Source organism: Dromaius novaehollandiae, chromosome 7 (assembly GCF_036370855.1).
Source record: "Dromaius novaehollandiae isolate bDroNov1 chromosome 7, bDroNov1.hap1, whole genome shotgun sequence".
Taxonomy (NCBI): Eukaryota; Metazoa; Chordata; class Aves; order Casuariiformes; family Dromaiidae; genus Dromaius; species Dromaius novaehollandiae.
Window position 1 is genome coordinate 30,481,037 of NC_088104.1, and position 19,528 is coordinate 30,500,564.

Here is a 19,528-nt window from a genome sequence, read left to right on the forward strand (position 1 = left end):
TGGGGCTGCAAAGGGCCTGCCAAAGGAAAGGTGGGGCTGCAGCAAGACTGATGGCAGGGCCACTTTTTTGTGCGGGCCAGGAATGGGGCTGCTGGGCTGCGGTTCGGGCCCTGCCTGAGCCTACATTTAGGGCTAGGCTTAGGCTTAGGGTTAGGGTTAGGATCAGGAGATCTAGAAAGCGTTGAGGCCCAGGTGGAGTGGGGCTGCAAAGGGCCTGCCAAAGGAAAGGTGGGGCTGCAGCAAGACTGATGGCAGGGCCACTTTTTTGTGTGGGCCAGGAATGGGGCTGCTGGGCTGTGGTTCGGGCCCGGCCTGAGACTACATTTAGGGCTAGGGTTAGGGTTAGGGTTAGGGTTAGGATCAGGAGAGAGAGAAAGCGTTGAGGCCCAGGTGGAGTGGGGCTGCAAAGGGCCTGCCAAAGGAAAGGTGGGGCTGCAGCAAGACTGATGGCAGGGCCACTTTTTTGTGCGGGCCAGGAATGGGGCTGCTGGGCTGCGGTTCGGCCCCGCCTGAGCCTACATTTAGGGCTAGGGTTAGGGTTAGGGTTAGGGTTAGGGTTAGGAGATCTAGAAAGCGTTGAGGCCCAGGTGGAGTGGGGCTGCAAAGGGTCTGCCAAAGGAAAGGTGGGGCTGCAGCAAGACTGATGGCAGGGCCACTTTTTTGTGCGGGCCAGGAATGGGGCTGCTGGGCTGCGGTTCGGGCCCGGCCTCAGCCTACATTTAGGGCTAGGCTTAGGGTTAGGGTTAGGGTTAGGGTTAGGAGATCTAGAAAGCGTTGAGGCCCAGGTGGAGTGGGGCTGCAATGGGCCTGCCAAAGGAAAGGTGGGGCTGCAGCAAGACTGATGGCAGGGCCACTTTTTTGTGCGGGCCAGGAATGGGGCTGCTGGGCTGCGGTTCGGGCCCCGCCTGAGCCTACATTTAGGGCTAGGGTTAGGGTTAGGGCTAGGGTTAGGATCAGGAGATCTAGAAAGCGTTGAGGCCCAGGTGGAGTGGGGCTGCAAAGGGCCTGCCAAAGGAAAGGTGGGGCTGCAGCAAGACTGATCGCAGGGCCACTTTTTTGTGTGGGCCAGGAATGGGGCTGCTGGGCTGTGGTTCGGGCCCCGCCTGAGCCTATGTTTAGGGCTAGGGTTAGGGTTAGGGTTAGGGTTAGGATTAGGAGATCTAGAAAGCGTTGAGGCCCAGGTGGAGTGGGGCTGCAAAGGGCCTGCCAAAGGAAAGGTGGGGCTGCAGCAAGACTGATGGCAGGGCCACTTTTTTGTGCGGGCCAGGAATGGGGCTGCTGGGCTGCGGTTCGGGCCCCGCCTGAGCCTACATTTAGGGCTAGGCTTAGGGTTAGGGCTAGGGTTAGGAGATCTAGAAAGCGTTGAGGCCCAGGTGGAGTGGGGCTGCAAAGGGCCTGCCAAAGGAAAGGTGGGGCTGCAGCAAGACTGATGGCAGGGCCACCTTTTTGTGCGGGCCAGGAATGGGGCTGCTGGGCTGTGGTTCGGGCCCCGCCTGAGACTACTTTTAGGGCTAGGGTTAGGGTTAGGGTTAGGGTTAGGATCAGGAGAGAGAGAAAGCGTTGAGGCCCAGGTGGAGTGGGGCTGCAAAGGGCCTGCCAAAGGAAAGGTGGGGCTGCAGCAAGACTGATGGCAGGGCCACTTTTTTGTGCGGGCCAGGAATGGGGCTGCTGGGCTGTGGTTCGGGCCCCGCCTGAGCCTATGTTTAGGGCTAGGCTTAGGGTTAGGGTTAGGGTTAGGATCAGGAGATCTAGAAAGCGTTGAGGCCCAGGTGGAGTGGGGCTGCAAAGGGCCTGCCAAAGGAAAGGTGGGGCTGCAGCAAGACTGATGGCAGGGCCACTTTTTTGTGCGGGCCAGGAATGGGGCTGCTGGGCTGTGGTTCGGGCCCCGCCTGAGCCTATGTTTAGGGCTAGGGTTAGGGTTAGGGTTAGGGTTAGGATCAGGAGATCTAGAAAGCGTTGAGGCCCAGGTGGAGTGGGGCTGCAAAGGGCCTGCCAAAGGAAAGGTGGGGCTGCAGCAAGACTGATGGCAGGGCCACTTTTTTGTGCGGGCCAGGAATGGGGCTGCTGGGCTGCGGTTCGGGCCCGGCCTGAGCCTACATTTAGGGCTAGGCTTAGGGTTAGGGTTAGGGTTAGGGTTAGGAGATCTAGAAAGCGTTGAGGCCCAGGTGGAGTGGGGCTGCAAAGGGCCTGCCAAAGGAAAGGTGGGGCTGCAGCAAGACTGATGGCAGGGCCACTTCTTTGTGCGGGCCAGGAATGGGGCTGCTGGGCTGCGGTTCGGGCCCGGCCTGAGCCTACATTTAGGGCTAGGGTTAGGGTTAGGGTTAGGGTTAGGATCAGGAGATCTAGAAAGCGTTGAGGCCCAGGTGGAGTGGGGCTGCAAAGGGCCTGCCAAAGGAAAGGTGGGGCTGCAGCAAGACTGATGGCAGGGCCACTTCTTTGTGCGGGCCAGGAATGGGGCTGCTGGGCTGCGGTTCGGGCCCCGCCTGAGCCTACATTTAGGGCTAGGGTTAGGGTTAGGGTTAGGGTTAGGATCAGGAGAGAGAGAAAGCGTTGAGGCCCAGGTGGAGTGGGGCTGCAAAGGGCCTGCCAAAGGAAAGGTGGGGCTGCAGCAAGACTGATGGCAGGGCCACTTTTTTGTGTGGGCCAGGAATGGGGCTGCTGGGCTGTGGTTCGGGCCCCGCCTGAGCCTATGTTTAGGGCTAGGCTTAGGGTTAGGGTTAGGGTTAGGGTTAGGAGATCTAGAAAGCGTTGAGGCCCAGGTGGAGTGGGGCTGCAAAGGGCCTGCCAAAGGAAAGGTGGGGCTGCAGCAAGACGGATCGCAGGGCCACTTCTTTGTGCGGGCCAGGAATGGGGCTGCTGGGCTGCGGTTCGGGCCCGGCCTGAGCCTACATTTAGGGCTAGGCTTAGGGTTAGGGTTAGGGTTAGGGTTAGGAGATCTAGAAAGCGTTGAGGCCCAGGTGGAGTGGGGCTGCAAAGGGCCTGCCAAAGGAAAGGTGGGGCTGCAGCAAGACGGATCGCAGGGCCACTTCTTTGTGCGGGCCAGGAATGGGGCTGCTGGGCTGCGGTTCGGGCCCGGCCTGAGCCTACATTTAGGGCTAGGGTTAGGGTTAGGGTTAGGGTTAGGATCAGGAGATCTAGAAAGCGTTGAGGCCCAGGTGGAGTGGGGCTGCAAAGGGCCTGCCAAAGGAAAGGTGGGGCTGCAGCAAGACTGATGGCAGGGCCACTTTTTTGTGCGGGCCAGGAATGGGGCTGCTGGGCTGCGGTTCGGGCCCGGCCTGAGCCTACATTTAGGGCTAGGGTTAGGGTTAGGGTTAGGGTTAGGGTTAGGAGATCTAGAAAGCGTTGAGGCCCAGGTGGAGTGGGGCTGCAAAGGGCCTGCCAAAGGAAAGGTGGGGCTGCAGCAAGACTGATGGCAGGGCCACTTCTTTGTGCGGGCCAGGAATGGGGCTGCTGGGCTGCGGTTCGGGCCCGGCCTGAGCCTACATTTAGGGCTAGGGTTAGGGTTAGGGTTAGGGTTAGGATCAGGAGATCTAGAAAGCGTTGAGGCCCAGGTGGAGTGGGGCTGCAAAGGGCCTGCCAAAGGAAAGGTGGGGCTGCAGCAAGACTGATGGCAGGGCCACTTCTTTGTGCGGGCCAGGAATGGGGCTGCTGGGCTGCGGTTCGGGCCCCGCCTGAGCCTACATTTAGGGCTAGGGTTAGGGTTAGGGTTAGGGTTAGGATCAGGAGAGAGAGAAAGCGTTGAGGCCCAGGTGGAGTGGGGCTGCAAAGGGCCTGCCAAAGGAAAGGTGGGGCTGCAGCAAGACTGATGGCAGGGCCACTTTTTTGTGTGGGCCAGGAATGGGGCTGCTGGGCTGTGGTTCGGGCCCCGCCTGAGCCTATGTTTAGGGCTAGGCTTAGGGTTAGGGTTAGGGTTAGGATCAGGAGATCTAGAAAGCGTTGAGGCCCAGGTGGAGTGGGGCTGCAAAGGGCCTGCCAAAGGAAAGGTGGGGCTGCAGCAAGACTGATGGCAGGGCCACTTTTTTGTGCGGGCCAGGAATGGGGCTGCTGGGCTGCGGTTCGGGCCCGGCCTGAGCCTACATTTAGGGCTAGGGTTAGGCTTAGGGTTAGGGTTAGGGTTAGGAGATCTAGAAAGCGTTGAGGCCCAGGTGGAGTGGGGCTGCAAAGGGCCTGCCAAAGGAAAGGTGGGGCTGCAGCAAGACTGATGGCAGGGCCACTTCTTTGTGCGGGCCAGGAATGGGGCTGCTGGGCTGCGGTTCGGGCCCGGCCTGAGCCTACATTTAGGGCTAGGGTTAGGGTTAGGGTTAGGGTTAGGGTTAGGTTTAGGAGATCTAGAAAGCGTTGAGGCCCAGGTGGAGTGGGGCTGCAAAGGGCCTGCCAAAGGAAAGGTGGGGCTGCAGCAAGACTGATGGCAGGGCCACTTCTTTGTGCGGGCCAGGAATGGGGCTGCTGGGCTGCGGTTCGGGCCCCGCCTGAGCCTACATTTAGGGCTAGGGTTAGGGTTAGGGTTAGGGTTAGGATCAGGAGAGAGAGAAAGCGTTGAGGCCCAGGTGGAGTGGGGCTGCAAAGGGCCTGCCAAAGGAAAGGTGGGGCTGCAGCAAGACTGATGGCAGGGCCACTTTTTTGTGTGGGCCAGGAATGGGGCTGCTGGGCTGTGGTTCGGGCCCCGCCTGAGCCTATGTTTAGGGCTAGGCTTAGGGTTAGGGTTAGGGTTAGGGTTAGGAGATCTAGAAAGCGTTGAGGCCCAGGTGGAGTGGGGCTGCAAAGGGCCTGCCAAAGGAAAGGTGGGGCTGCAGCAAGACGGATCGCAGGGCCACTTCTTTGTGCGGGCCAGGAATGGGGCTGCTGGGCTGCGGTTCGGGCCCGGCCTGAGCCTACATTTAGGGCTAGGGTTAGGGTTAGGGTTAGGGTTAGGATCAGGAGATCTAGAAAGCGTTGAGGCCCAGGTGGAGTGGGGCTGCAAAGGGCCTGCCAAAGGAAAGGTGGGGCTGCAGCAAGACTGATGGCAGGGCCACTTCTTTGTGCGGGCCAGGAATGGGGCTGCTGGGCTGCGGTTCGGGCCCCGCCTGAGCCTACATTTAGGGCTAGGGTTAGGGTTAGGGTTAGGGTTAGGATCAGGAGAGAGAGAAAGCGTTGAGGCCCAGGTGGAGTGGGGCTGCAAAGGGCCTGCCAAAGGAAAGGTGGGGCTGCAGCAAGACTGATGGCAGGGCCACTTCTTTGTGCGGGCCAGGAATGGGGCTGCTGGGCTGCGGTTCGGGCCCCGCCTGAGCCTACATTTAGGGCTAGGGTTAGGGTTAGGGTTAGGGTTAGGATCAGGAGAGAGAGAAAGCGTTGAGGCCCAGGTGGAGTGGGGCTGCAAAGGGCCTGCCAAAGGAAAGGTGGGGCTGCAGCAAGACTGATGGCAGGGCCACTTTTTTGTGTGGGCCAGGAATGGGGCTGCTGGGCTGTGGTTCGGGCCCCGCCTGAGCCTATGTTTAGGGCTAGGCTTAGGGTTAGGGTTAGGGTTAGGGTTAGGAGATCTAGAAAGCGTTGAGGCCCAGGTGGAGTGGGGCTGCAAAGGGCCTGCCAAAGGAAAGGTGGGGCTGCAGCAAGACTGATGGCAGGGCCACTTCTTTGTGCGGGCCAGGAATGGGGCTGCTGGGCTGCGGTTCGGGCCCCGCCTGAGCCTACATTTAGGGCTAGGCTTAGGGTTAGGGTTAGGGTTAGGGTTAGGAGATCTAGAAAGCGTTGAGGCCCAGGTGGAGTGGGGCTGCAAAGGGCCTGCCAAAGGAAAGGTGGGGCTGCAGCAAGACGGATCGCAGGGCCACTTCTTTGTGCGGGCCAGGAATGGGGCTGCTGGGCTGCGGTTCGGGCCCCGCCTGAGCCTACATTTAGGGCTAGGGTTAGGGTTAGGGCTAGGGTTAGGATCAGGAGATCTAGAAAGCGTTGAGGCCCAGGTGGAGTGGGGCTGCAAAGGGCCTGCCAAAGGAAAGGTGGGGCTGCAGCAAGACGGATCGCAGGGCCACTTCTTTATGCGGGCCAGGAATGGGGCTGCTGGGCTGCGGTTCGGGGACCACCTGAGCCTACATTTAGGGCTAGGATTAGGGTTAGGGTTAGGTTTAGGTTTAGGAGATCTAGAAAGCGTTGAGGCCCAGGTGGAGTGGGGCTGCAAAGGGCCTGCCAAAGGAAAGGTGGGGCTGCAGCAAGACTGATGGCAGGGCCACTTTTTTGTGCGGGCCAGGAATGGGGCTGCTGGGCTGCGGTTCGGGCCCGGCCTGAGCCTACATTTAGGGCTAGGCTTAGGGTTAGGGTTAGGGTTAGGGTTAGGAGATCTAGAAAGCGTTGAGGCCCAGGTGGAGTGGGGCTGCAAAGGGCCTGCCAAAGGAAAGGTGGGGCTGCAGCAAGACTGATGGCAGGGCCACTTTTTTGTGCGGGCCAGGAATGGGGCTGCTGGGCTGCGGTTCGGGCCCGGCCTGAGACTACATTTAGGGCTAGGCTTAGGGTTAGGGTTAGGGTTAGGATCAGGAGATCTAGAAAGCGTTGAGGCCCAGGTGGAGTGGGGCTGCAAAGGGCCTGCCAAAGGAAAGGTGGGGCTGCAGCAAGACTGATGGCAGGGCCACTTTTTTGTGCGGGCCAGGAATGGGGCTGCTGGGCTGTGGTTCGGGCCCGGCCTGAGCCTACATTTAGGGCTAGGGTTAGGGTTAGGGTTAGGGTTAGGGTTAGGAGATCTAGAAAGCGTTGAGGCCCAGGTGGAGTGGGGCTGCAAAGGGCCTGCCAAAGGAAAGGTGGGGCTGCAGCAAGACTGATTGCAGGGCCACTTTTTTGTGCGGGCCAGGAATGGGGCTGCTGGGCTGCGGTTCGGGCCCCGCCTGAGCCTACATTTAGGGCTAGGCTTAGGGTTAGGGCTAGGGTTAGGAGATCTAGAAAGCGTTGAGGCCCAGGTGGAGTGGGGCTGCAAAGGGCCTGCCAAAGGAAAGGTGGGGCTGCAGCAAGACTGATGGCAGGGCCACTTCTTTGTGCGGGCCAGGAATGGGGCTGCTGGGCTGCGGTTCGGGCCCCGCCTGAGCCTACTTTTAGGGCTAGGGTTAGGGTTAGGGCTAGGGTTAGGATCAGGAGAGAGAGAAAGCGTTGAGGCCCAGGTGGAGTGGGGCTGCAAAGGGCCTGCCAAAGGAAAGGTGGGGCTGCAGCAAGACTGATGGCAGGGCCACTTTTTTGTGCGGGCCAGGAATGGGGCTGCTGGGCTGCGGTTCGGGCCCTGCCTGAGCCTACATTTAGGGCTAGGGTTAGGGTTAGGGTTAGGGTTAGGGTTAGGAGATCTAGAAAGCGTTGAGGCCCAGGTGGAGTGGGGCTGCAAAGGGCCTGCCAAAGGAAAGGTGGGGCTGCAGCAAGACTGATGGCAGGGCCACTTCTTTGTGCGGGCCAGGAATGGGGCTGCTGGGCTGCGGTTCGGGCCCGGCCTGAGCCTACATTTAGGGCTAGGCTTAGGGTTAGGGTTAGGGTTAGGATCAGGAGATCTAGAAAGCGTTGAGGCCCAGGTGGAGTGGGGCTGCAAAGGGCCTGCCAAAGGAAAGGTGGGGCTGCAGCAAGACTGATGGCAGGGCCACTTTTTTGTGTGGGCCAGGAATGGGGCTGCTGGGCTGCGGTTCGGGCCCCGCCTGAGCCTACATTTAGGGCTAGGCTTAGGGTTAGGTTTAGGGTTAGGAGATCTAGAAAGCGTTGAGGCCCAGGTGGAGTGGGGCTGCAAAGGGCCTGCCAAAGGAAAGGTGGGGCTGCAGCAAGACTGATGGCAGGGCCACTTTTTTGTTTGGGCCAGGAATGGGGCTGCTGGGCTGCGGTTCGGGCCCGGCCTGAGCCTACATTTAGGGCTAGGGTTAGGGTTAGGGTTAGGGTTAGGATCAGGAGATCTAGAAAGCGTTGAGGCCCAGGTGGAGTGGGGCTGCAAAGGGCCTGCCAAAGGAAAGGTGGGGCTGCAGCAAGACTGATTGCAGGGCCACTTTTTTGTGCGGGCCAGGAATGGGGCTGCTGGGCTGCGGTTCGGGCCCCGCCTGAGCCTACATTTAGGGCTAGGGTTAGGGTTAGGGCTAGGGTTAGGAGATCTAGAAAGCGTTGAGGCCCAGGTGGAGTGGGGCTGCAAAGGGCCTGCCAAAGGAAAGGTGGGGCTGCAGCAAGACTGATGGCAGGGCCACTTCTTTGTGCGGGCCAGGAATGGGGCTGCTGGGCTGCGGTTCGGGCCCCGCCTGAGCCTACTTTTAGGGCTAGGCTTAGGGTTAGGGCTAGGGTTAGGATCAGGAGAGAGAGAAAGCGTTGAGGCCCAGGTGGAGTGGGGCTGCAAAGGGCCTGCCAAAGGAAAGGTGGGGCTGCAGCAAGACTGATGGCAGGGCCACCTTTTTGTGCGGGCCAGGAATGGGGCTGCTGGGCTGCGGTTCGGGCCCGGCCTGAGCCTACATTTAGGGCTAGGGTTAGGGTTAGGGTTAGGGTTAGGGTTAGGAGATCTAGAAAGCGTTGAGGCCCAGGTGGAGTGGGGCTGCAAAGGGCCTGCCAAAGGAAAGGTGGGGCTGCAGCAAGACTGATCGCAGGGCCACTTCTTTGTGCGGGCCAGGAATGGGGCTGCTGGGCTGCGATTCGGGCCCGGCCTGAGCCTACATTTAGGGCTAGGCTTAGGGTTAGGGTTAGGGTTAGGATCAGGAGAGAGAGAAAGCGTTGAGGCCCAGGTGGAGTGGGGCTGCAAAGGGCCTGCCAAAGGAAAGGTGGGGCTGCAGCAAGACTGATGGCAGGGCCACTTTTTTGTTTGGGCCAGGAATGGGGCTGCTGGGCTGCGGTTCGGGCCCCGCCTGAGCCTACATTTAGGGCTAGGCTTAGGGTTAGGGTTAGGGTTAGGGTTAGGAGATCTAGAAAGCGTTGAGGCCCAGGTGGAGTGGGGCTGCAAAGGGCCTGCCAAAGGAAAGGTGGGGCTGCAGCAAGACTGATGGCAGGGCCACTTCTTTGTGCGGGCCAGGAATGGGGCTGCTGGGCTGCGGTTCGGGCCCGGCCTGAGCCTACATTTAGGGCTAGGGTTAGGGTTAGGGTTAGGGTTAGGATCAGGAGAGAGAGAAAGCATTGAGGCCCAGGTGGAGTGGGGCTGCAAAGGGCCTGCCAAAGGAAAGGTGGGGCTGCAGCAAGACTGATTGCAGGGCCACTTTTTTGTGCGGGCCAGGAATGGGGCTGCTGGGCTGCGGTTCGGGCCCCGCCTGAGCCTACATTTAGGGCTAGGCTTAGGGTTAGGGTTAGGGTTAGGGTTAGGAGATCTAGAAAGCGTTGAGGCCCAGGTGGAGTGGGGCTGCAAAGGGCCTGCCAAAGGAAAGGTGGGGCTGCAGCAAGACGGATCGCAGGGCCACTTCTTTGTGCGGGCCAGGAATGGGGCTGCTGGGCTGCGGTTCGGGCCCCGCCTGAGCCTACATTTAGGGCTAGGCTTAGGGTTAGGGCTAGGGTTAGGATCAGGAGATCTAGAAAGCGTTGAGGCCCAGGTGGAGTGGGGCTGCAAAGGGCCTGCCAAAGGAAAGGTGGGGCTGCAGCAAGACTGATGGCAGGGCCACTTTTTTGTTTGGGCCAGGAATGGGGCTGCTGGGCTGCGGTTCGGGCCCGGCCTGAGCCTACATTTAGGGCTAGGCTTAGGGTTAGGGTTAGGGTTAGGAGATCTAGAAAGCGTTGAGGCCCAGGTGGAGTGGGGCTGCAAAGGGCCTGCCAAAGGAAAGGTGGGGCTGCAGCAAGACTGATGGCAGGGCCACTTTTTTGTTTGGGCCAGGAATGGGGCTGCTGGGCTGCGGTTCGGGCCCCGCCTGAGCCTACATTTAGGGCTAGGCTTAGGGTTAGGGTTAGGGTTAGGGTTAGGAGATCTAGAAAGCGTTGAGGCCCAGGTGGAGTGGGGCTGCAAAGGGCCTGCCAAAGGAAAGGTGGGGCTGCAGCAAGACTGATCGCAGGGCCACTTCTTTGTGCGGGCCAGGAATGGGGCTGCTGGGCTGCGGTTCGGGCCCCGCCTGAGACTACATTTAGGGCTAGGGTTAGGGTTAGGGTTAGGGTTAGGGTTAGGAGATCTAGAAAGCGTTGAGGCCCAGGTGGAGTGGGGCTGCAAAGGGCCTGCCAAAGGAAAGGTGGGGCTGCAGCAAGACGGATCGCAGGGCCACTTCTTTGTGCGGGCCAGGAATGGGGCTGCTGGGCTGCGGTTCGGGCCCCGCCTGAGCCTACATTTAGGGCTAGGCTTAGGGTTAGGGTTAGGGTTAGGATCAGGAGAGAGAGAAAGCACTGAGGCCCAGGTGGAGTGGGGCTGCAAAGGGCCTGCCAAAGGAAAGGTGGGGCTGCAGCAAGACTGATGGCAGGGCCACTTTTTTGTGCGGGCCAGGAATGGGGCTGCTGGGCTGCGGTTCGGGCCCCGCCTGAGCCTACATTTAGGGCTAGGCTTAGGGTTAGGGTTAGGGTTAGGGTTAGGAGATCTAGAAAGCGTTGAGGCCCAGGTGGAGTGGGGCTGCAAAGGGCCTGCCAAAGGAAAGGTGGGGCTGCAGCAAGACTGATGGCAGGGCCACTTTTTTGTGCGGGCCAGGAATGGGGCTGCTGGGCTGCGGTTCGGGCCCGGCCTGAGACTACATTTAGGGCTAGGGTTAGGGTTAGGGTTAGGGTTAGGATCAGGAGAGAGAGAAAGCGTTGAGGCCCAGGTGGAGTGGGGCTGCAAAGGGCCTGCCAAAGGAAAGGTGGGGCTGCAGCAAGACTGATGGCAGGGCCACTTTTTTGTGCGGGCCAGGAATGGGGCTGCTGGGCTGCGGTTCGGGCCCCGCCTGAGCCTACATTTAGGGCTAGGGTTAGGGTTAGGGCTAGGGTTAGGATCAGGAGATCTAGAAAGCGTTGAGGCCCAGGTGGAGTGGGGCTGCAAAGGGCCTGCCAAAGGAAAGGTGGGGCTGCAGCAAGACTGATGGCAGGGCCACCTTTTTGTGCGGGTCAGGAATGGGGCTGCTGGGCTGTGGTTCGGGCCCGGCCTGAGCCTACTTTTAGGGCTAGGGTTAGGGTTAGGGTTAGGGTTAGGATCAGGAGAGAGAGAAAGCGTTGAGGCCCAGGTGGAGTGGGGCTGCAAAGGGCCTGCCAAAGGAAAGGTGGGGCTGCAGCAAGACTGATCGCAGGGCCACTTTTTTGTGTGGGCCAGGAATGGGGCTGCTGGGCTGTGGTTCGGGCCCCGCCTGAGCCTATGTTTAGGGCTAGGGTTAGGGTTAGGGTTAGGGTTAGGATCAGGAGATCTAGAAAGCGTTGAGGCCCAGGTGGAGTGGGGCTGCAAAGGGCCTGCCAAAGGAAAGGTGGGGCTGCAGCAAGACTGATGGCAGGGCCACTTTTTTGTGCGGGCCAGGAATGGGGCTGCTGGGCTGCGGTTCGGGCCCGGCCTGAGCCTACATTTAGGGCTAGGGTTAGGCTTAGGGTTAGGGTTAGGGTTAGGAGATCTAGAAAGCGTTGAGGCCCAGGTGGAGTGGGGCTGCAAAGGGCCTGCCGAAGGAAAGGTGGGGCTGCAGCAAGACTGATGGCAGGGCCACTTTTTTGTGTGGGCCAGGAATGGGGCTGCTGGGCTGTGGTTCGGGCCCGGCCTGAGACTACATTTAGGGCTAGGGTTAGGGTTAGGGTTAGGGTTAGGATCAGGAGAGAGAGAAAGCGTTGAGGCCCAGGTGGAGTGGGGCTGCAAAGGGCCTGCCAAAGGAAAGGTGGGGCTGCAGCAAGACTGATGGCAGGGCCACTTTTTTGTGCGGGCCAGGAATGGGGCTGCTGGGCTGCGGTTCGGGCCCTGCCTGAGCCTACATTTAGGGCTAGGGTTAGGGTTAGGGTTAGGGTTAGGGTTAGGAGATCTAGAAAGCGTTGAGGCCCAGGTGGAGTGGGGCTGCAAAGGGCCTGCCAAAGGAAAGGTGGGGCTGCAGCAAGACTGATGGCAGGGCCACTTTTTTGTGCGGGCCAGGAATGGGGCTGCTGGGCTGCGGTTCGGGCCCGGCCTGAGCCTACATTTAGGGCTAGGGTTAGGGTTAGGGTTAGGGTTAGGATCAGGAGATCTAGAAAGCGTTGAGGCCCAGGTGGAGTGGGGCTGCAAAGGGCCTGCCAAAGGAAAGGTGGGGCTGCAGCAAGACTGATGGCAGGGCCACTTCTTTGTGCGGGCCAGGAATGGGGCTGCTGGGCTGCGGTTCGGGCCCCGCCTGAGCCTACATTTAGGGCTAGGGTTAGGGTTAGGGTTAGGGTTAGGATCAGGAGATCTAGAAAGCGTTGAGGCCCAGGTGGAGTGGGGCTGCAAAGGGCCTGCCAAAGGAAAGGTGGGGCTGCAGCAAGACTGATGGCAGGGCCACTTTTTTGTGTGGGCCAGGAATGGGGCTGCTGGGCTGTGGTTCGGGCCCCGCCTGAGCCTATGTTTAGGGCTAGGCTTAGGGTTAGGGTTAGGGTTAGGGTTAGGAGATCTAGAAAGCGTTGAGGCCCAGGTGGAGTGGGGCTGCAAAGGGCCTGCCAAAGGAAAGGTGGGGCTGCAGCAAGACTGATGGCAGGGCCACTTTTTTGTGTGGGCCAGGAATGGGGCTGCTGGGCTGTGGTTCGGGCCCGGCCTGAGACTACATTTAGGGCTAGGGTTAGGGTTAGGGTTAGGGTTAGGATCAGGAGAGAGAGAAAGCGTTGAGGCCCAGGTGGAGTGGGGCTGCAAAGGGCCTGCCAAAGGAAAGGTGGGGCTGCAGCAAGACTGATGGCAGGGCCACTTTTTTGTGCGGGCCAGGAATGGGGCTGCTGGGCTGCGGTTCGGGCCCTGCCTGAGCCTACATTTAGGGCTAGGGTTAGGGTTAGGGTTAGGGTTAGGGTTAGGAGATCTAGAAAGCGTTGAGGCCCAGGTGGAGTGGGGCTGCAAAGGGCCTGCCAAAGGAAAGGTGGGGCTGCAGCAAGACTGATGGCAGGGCCACTTTTTTGTGCGGGCCAGGAATGGGGCTGCTGGGCTGCGGTTCGGGCCCGGCCTGAGCCTACATTTAGGGCTAGGGTTAGGCTTAGGGTTAGGGTTAGGGTTAGGAGATCTAGAAAGCGTTGAGGCCCAGGTGGAGTGGGGCTGCAAAGGGCCTGCCGAAGGAAAGGTGGGGCTGCAGCAAGACTGATGGCAGGGCCACTTCTTTGTGCGGGCCAGGAATGGGGCTGCTGGGCTGCGGTTCGGGCCCCGCCTGAGCCTACATTTAGGGCTAGGCTTAGGGTTAGGGTTAGGGTTAGGATCAGGAGAGAGAGAAAGCGTTGAGGCCCAGGTGGAGTGGGGCTGCAAAGGGCCTGCCAAAGGAAAGGTGGGGCTGCAGCAAGACTGATGGCAGGGCCACTTTTTTGTGTGGGCCAGGAATGGGGCTGCTGGGCTGTGGTTCGGGCCCGGCCTGAGCCTACATTTAGGGCTAGGCTTAGGGTTAGGGTTAGGGTTAGGGTTAGGAGATCTAGAAAGCGTTGAGGCCCAGGTGGAGTGGGGCTGCAAAGGGCCTGCCAAAGGAAAGGTGGGGCTGCAGCAAGACTGATGGCAGGGCCACTTTTTTGTGCGGGCCAGGAATGGGGCTGCTGGGCTGCGGTTCGGGCCCGGCCTGAGCCTACATTTAGGGCTAGGCTTAGGGTTAGGGTTAGGGTTAGGGTTAGGAGATCTAGAAAGCGTTGAGGCCCAAGTGGAGTGGGGCTGCAAAGGGCCTGCCAAAGGAAAGGTGGGGCTGCAGCAAGACTGATGGCAGGGCCACTTTTTTGTGCGGGCCAGGAATGGGGCTGCTGGGCTGCGGTTCGGGCCCTGCCTGAGCCTACATTTAGGGCTAGGGTTAGGCTTAGGGTTAGGGTTAGGGTTAGGAGATCTAGAAAGCGTTGAGGCCCAGGTGGAGTGGGGCTGCAAAGGGCCTGCCGAAGGAAAGGTGGGGCTGCAGCAAGACTGATGGCAGGGCCACTTCTTTGTGCGGGCCAGGAATGGGGCTGCTGGGCTGCGGTTCGGGCCCGGCCTGAGCCTACATTTAGGGCTAGGGTTAGGGTTAGGGTTAGGGTTAGGATCAGGAGATCTAGAAAGCGTTGAGGCCCAGGTGGAGTGGGGCTGCAAAGGGCCTGCCAAAGGAAAGGTGGGGCTGCAGCAAGACTGATGGCAGGGCCACTTCTTTGTGCGGGCCAGGAATGGGGCTGCTGGGCTGCGGTTCGGGCCCCGCCTGAGCCTACATTTAGGGCTAGGCTTAGGGTTAGGGTTAGGGTTAGGATCAGGAGATCTAGAAAGCGTTGAGGCCCAGGTGGAGTGGGGCTGCAAAGGGCCTGCCAAAGGAAAGGTGGGGCTGCAGCAAGACTGATGGCAGGGCCACTTTTTTGTGTGGGCCAGGAATGGGGCTGCTGGGCTGTGGTTCGGGCCCCGCCTGAGCCTATGTTTAGGGCTAGGCTTAGGGTTAGGGTTAGGGTTAGGGTTAGGAGATCTAGAAAGCGTTGAGTCCCAGGTGGAGTGGGGCTGCAAAGGGCCTGCCAAAGGAAAGGTGGGGCTGCAGCAAGACTGATGGCAGGGCCACTTTTTTGTGTGGGCCAGGAATGGGGCTGCTGGGCTGTGGTTCGGGCCCGGCCTGAGACTACATTTAGGGCTAGGGTTAGGGTTAGGGTTAGGGTTAGGATCAGGAGAGAGAGAAAGCGTTGAGGCCCAGGTGGAGTGGGGCTGCAAAGGGCCTGCCAAAGGAAAGGTGGGGCTGCAGCAAGACTGATGGCAGGGCCACTTTTTTGTGCGGGCCAGGAATGGGGCTGCTGGGCTGCGGTTCGGGCCCTGCCTGAGCCTACATTTAGGGCTAGGGTTAGGGTTAGGGTTAGGGTTAGGGTTAGGAGATCTAGAAAGCGTTGAGGCCCAGGTGGAGTGGGGCTGCAATGGGCCTGCCAAAGGAAAGGTGGGGCTGCAGCAAGACTGATGGCAGGGCCACTTTTTTGTGCGGGCCAGGAATGGGGCTGCTGGGCTGCGGTTCGGGCCCCGCCTGAGCCTACATTTAGGGCTAGGCTTAGGGTTAGGGCTAGGGTTAGGATCAGGAGATCTAGAAAGCGTTGAGGCCCAGGTGGAGTGGGGCTGCAAAGGGCCTGCCAAAGGAAAGGTGGGGCTGCAGCAAGACTGATCGCAGGGCCACCTTTTTGTGTGGGCCAGGAATGGGGCTGCTGGGCTGTGGTTCGGGCCCAGCCTGAGCCTATGTTTAGGGCTAGGCTTAGGGTTAGGGTTAGGGTTAGGATTAGGAGATCTAGAAAGCGTTGAGGCCCAGGTGGAGTGGGGCTGCAAAGGGCCTGCCAAAGGAAAGGTGGGGCTGCAGCAAGACTGATGGCAGGGCCACTTTTTTGTGCGGGCCAGGAATGGGGCTGCTGGGCTGCGTTCGGGCCCCGCCTGAGCCTACATTTAGGGCTAGGCTTAGGGTTAGGGCTAGGGTTAGGAGATCTAGAAAGCGTTGAGGCCCAGGTGGAGTGGGGCTGCAAAGGGCCTGCCAAAGGAAAGGTGGGGCTGCAGCAAGACTGATGGCAGGGCCACCTTTTTGTGCGGGTCAGGAATGGGGCTGCTGGGCTGTGGTTCGGGCCCGGCCTGAGCCTACTTTTAGGGCTAGGGTTAGGGTTAGGGTTAGGGTTAGGATCAGGAGAGAGAGAAAGCGTTGAGGCCCAGGTGGAGTGGGGCTGCAAAGGGCCTGCCAAAGGAAAGGTGGGGCTGCAGCAAGACTGATGGCAGGGCCACTTTTTTGTGCGGGCCAGGAATGGGGCTGCTGGGCTGCGGTTCGGGCCCCGCCTGAGCCTACATTTAGGGCTAGGCTTAGGGTTAGGGTTAGGGTTAGGATCAGGAGATCTAGAAAGCGTTGAGGCCCAGGTGGAGTGGGGCTGCAAAGGGCCTGCCAAAGGAAAGGTGGGGCTGCAGCAAGACTGATTGCAGGGCCACTTTTTTGTGCGGGCCAGGAATGGGGCTGCTGGGCTGCGGTTCGGGCCCCGCCTGAGCCTACATTTAGGGCTAGGCTTAGGGTTAGGGTTAGGGTTAGGGTTAGGAGATCTAGAAAGCGTTGAGGCCCAGGTGGAGTGGGGCTGCAAAGGGCCTGCCAAAGGAAAGGTGGGGCTGCAGCAAGACTGATGGCAGGGCCACTTTTTTGTGCGGGCCAGGAATGGGGCTGCTGGGCTGCGGTTCGGGCCCGGCCTGAGCCTACATTTAGGGCTAGGGTTAGGCTTAGGGTTAGGGTTAGGGTTAGGAGATCTAGAAAGCGTTGAGGCCCAGGTGGAGTGGGGCTGCAAAGGGCCTGCCGAAGGAAAGGTGGGGCTGCAGCAAGACTGATGGCAGGGCCACTTCTTTGTGCGGGCCAGGAATGGGGCTGCTGGGCTGCGGTTCGGGCCCGGCCTGAGCCTACATTTAGGGCTACGGTTAGGGTTAGGGTTAGGGTTAGGATCAGGAGATCTAGAAAGCGTTGAGGCCCAGGTGGAGTGGGGCTGCAAAGGGCCTGCCAAAGGAAAGGTGGGGCTGCAGCAAGACTGATGGCAGGGCCACTTATTTTTGTGGGCCAGGAATGGGGCTGCTGGGCTGTGGTTCGGGCCCCGCCTGAGCCTATGTTTAGGGCTAGGCTTAGGGTTAGGGTTAGGGTTAGGGTTAGGAGATCTAGAAAGCGTTGAGGCCCAGGTGGAGTGGGGCTGCAAAGGGCCTGCCAAAGGAAAGGTGGGGCTGCAGCAAGACGGATCGCAGGGCCACTTCTTTGTGCGGGCCAGGAATGGGGCTGCTGGGCTGCGGTTCGGGCCCCGCCTGAGCCTACATTTAGGGCTAGGGTTAGGGTTAGGGCTAGGGTTAGGATCAGGAGATCTAGAAAGCGTTGAGGCCCAGGTGGAGTGGGGCTGCAAAGGGCCTGCCAAAGGAAAGGTGGGGCTGCAGCAAGACTGATGGCAGGGCCACTTCTTTATGCGGGCCAGGAATGGGGCTGCTGGGCTGCGGTTCGGGGACCACCTGAGCCTACATTTAGGGCTAGGATTAGGGTTAGGGTTAGGTTTAGGTTTAGGAGATCTAGAAAGCGTTGAGGCCCAGGTGGAGTGGGGCTGCAAAGGGCCTGCCAAAGGAAAGGTGGGGCTGCAGCAAGACTGATGGCAGGGCCACTTTATTGTGCGGGCCAGGAATGGGGCTGCTGGGCTGCGGTTCGGGCCCCGCCTGAGCCTACATTTAGGGCTAGGGTTAGGGTTAGGGTTAGGGTTAGGATCAGGAGATCTAGAAAGCGTTGAGGCCCAGGTGGAGTGGGGCTGCAAAGGGCCTGCCAAAGGAAAGGTGGGGCTGCAGCAAGACTGATGGCAGGGCCACTTTTTTGTGTGGGCCAGGAATGGGGCTGCTGGGCTGCGGTTCGGGCCCCGCCTGAGCCTACATTTAGGGCTAGGCTTAGGGTTAGGGTTAGGGTTAGGAGATCTAGAAAGCGTTGAGGCCCAGGTGGAGTGGGGCTGCAAAGGGCCTGCCAAAGGAAAGGTGGGGCTGCAGCAAGACTGATGGCAGGGCCACTTTTTTGTGCGGGCCAGGAATGGGGCTGCTGGGCTGCGGTTCGGGCCCGGCCTGAGCCTACATTTAGGGCTAGGGTTAGGGTTAGGGTTAGGGTTAGGATCAGGAGATCTAGAAAGCGTTGAGGCCCAGGTGGAGTGGGGCTGCAAAGGGCCTGCCAAAGGAAAGGTGGGGCTGCAGCAAGACTGATTGCAGGGCCACTTTTTTGTGCGGGCCAGGAATGGGGCTGCTGGGCTGCGGTTCGGGCCCCGCCTGAGCCTACATTTAGGGCTAGGCTTAGGGTTAGGGCTAGGGTTAGGAGATCTAGAAAGCGTTGAGGCCCAGGTGGAGTGGGGCTGCAAAGGGCCTGCCAAAGGAAAGGTGGGGCTGCAGCAAGACTGATGGCAGGGCCACTTTTTTGTGCGGGCCAGGAATGGGGCTGCTGGGCTGCGGTTCGGGCCCCGCCTGAGCCTACATTTAGGGCTAGGCTTAGGGTTAGGAGATCTAGAAAGCGTTGAGGCCCAGGTGGAGTGGGGCTGCAAAGGGCCTGCCAAAGGAAAGGTGGGGCTGCAGCAAGACTGATGGCAGGGCCACTTTTTTGTGCAGGCCAGGAATGGGGCTGCTGGGCTGCGGTTCGGGCCCTGCCTGAGCCTACATTTAGGGCTAGGCTTAGGGTTAGGGTTAGGGTTAGGAGATCTAGAAAGCGTTGAGGCCCAGGTGGAGTGGGGCTGCAATGGGCCTGCCAAAGGAAAGGTGGGGCTGCAGCAAGACTGATGGCAGGGCCACTTTTTTGTGCGGGCCAGGAATGGGGCTGCTGGGCTGCGGTTCGGGCCCCGCCTGAGCCTACATTTAGGGCTAGGGTTAGGGTTAGGGCTAGGGTTAGGATCAGGAGATCTAGAAAGCGTTGAGGCCCAGGTGGAGTGGGGCTGCAAAGGGCCTGCCAAAGGAAAGGTGGGGCTGCAGCAAGACTGATGGCAGGGCCACTTTTTTGTGTGGGCCAGGAATGGGGCTGCTGGGCTGTGGTTCGGGCCCCGCCTGAGCCTATGTTTAGGGCTAGGCTTAGGGTTAGGGTTAGGGTTAGGATTAGGAGATCTAGAAAGCGTTGAGGCCCAGGTGGAGTGGGGCTGCAAAGGGCCTGCCAAAGGAAAGGTGGGGCTGCAGCAAGACTGATGGCAGGGCCACTTTTTTGTGCGGGCCAGGAATGGGGCTGCTGGGCTGCGTTCGGGCCCCGCCTGAGCCTACATTTAGGGCTAGGCTTAGGGTTAGGGTTAGGGTTAGGAGATCTAGAAAGCGTTGAGGCCCAGGTGGAGTGGGGCTGCAAAGGGCCTGCCAAAGGAAAGGTGGGGCTGCAGCAAGACTGATGGCAGGGCCACCTTTTTGTGCGGGTCAGGAATGGGGCTGCTGGGCTGTGGTTCGGGCCCGGCCTGAGCCTACTTTTAGGGCTAGGGTTAGGGTTAGGGTTAGGGTTAGGATCAGGAGAGAGAGAAAGCGTTGAGGCCCAGGTGGAGTGGGGCTGCAAAGGGCCTGCCAAAGGAAAGGTGGGGCTGCAGCAAGACTGATGGCAGGGCCACTTTTTTGTGCGGGCCAGGAATGGGGCTGCTGGGCTGCGGTTCGGGCCCCGCCTGAGCCTACATTTAGGGCTAGGCTTAGGGTTAGGGTTAGGGTTAGGATCAGGAGATCTAGAAAGCGTTGAGGCCCAGGTGGAGTGGGGCTGCAAAGGGCCTGCCAAAGGAAAGGTGGGGCTGCAGCAAGACTGATGGCAGGGCCACTTTTTTGTGCGGGCCAGGAATGGGGCTGCTGGGCTGTGGTTCGGGCCCGGCCTGAGCCTACATTTAGGGCTAGGGTTAGGCTTAGGGTTAGGGTTAGGCTTAGGAGATCTAGAAAGCGTTGAGGCCCAGGTGGAGTGGGGCTGCAAAGGGCCTGCCAAAGGAAAGGTGGGGCTGCAGCAAGACGGATCGCAGGGCCACTTCTTTGTGCGGGCCAGGAATGGGGCTGCTGGGCTGCGGTTCGGGCCCTGCCTGAGCCTACATTTAGGGCTAGGGTTAGGGTTAGGGTTAGGGTTAGGGTTAGGAGATCTAGAAAGCGTTGAGGCCCAGGTGGAGT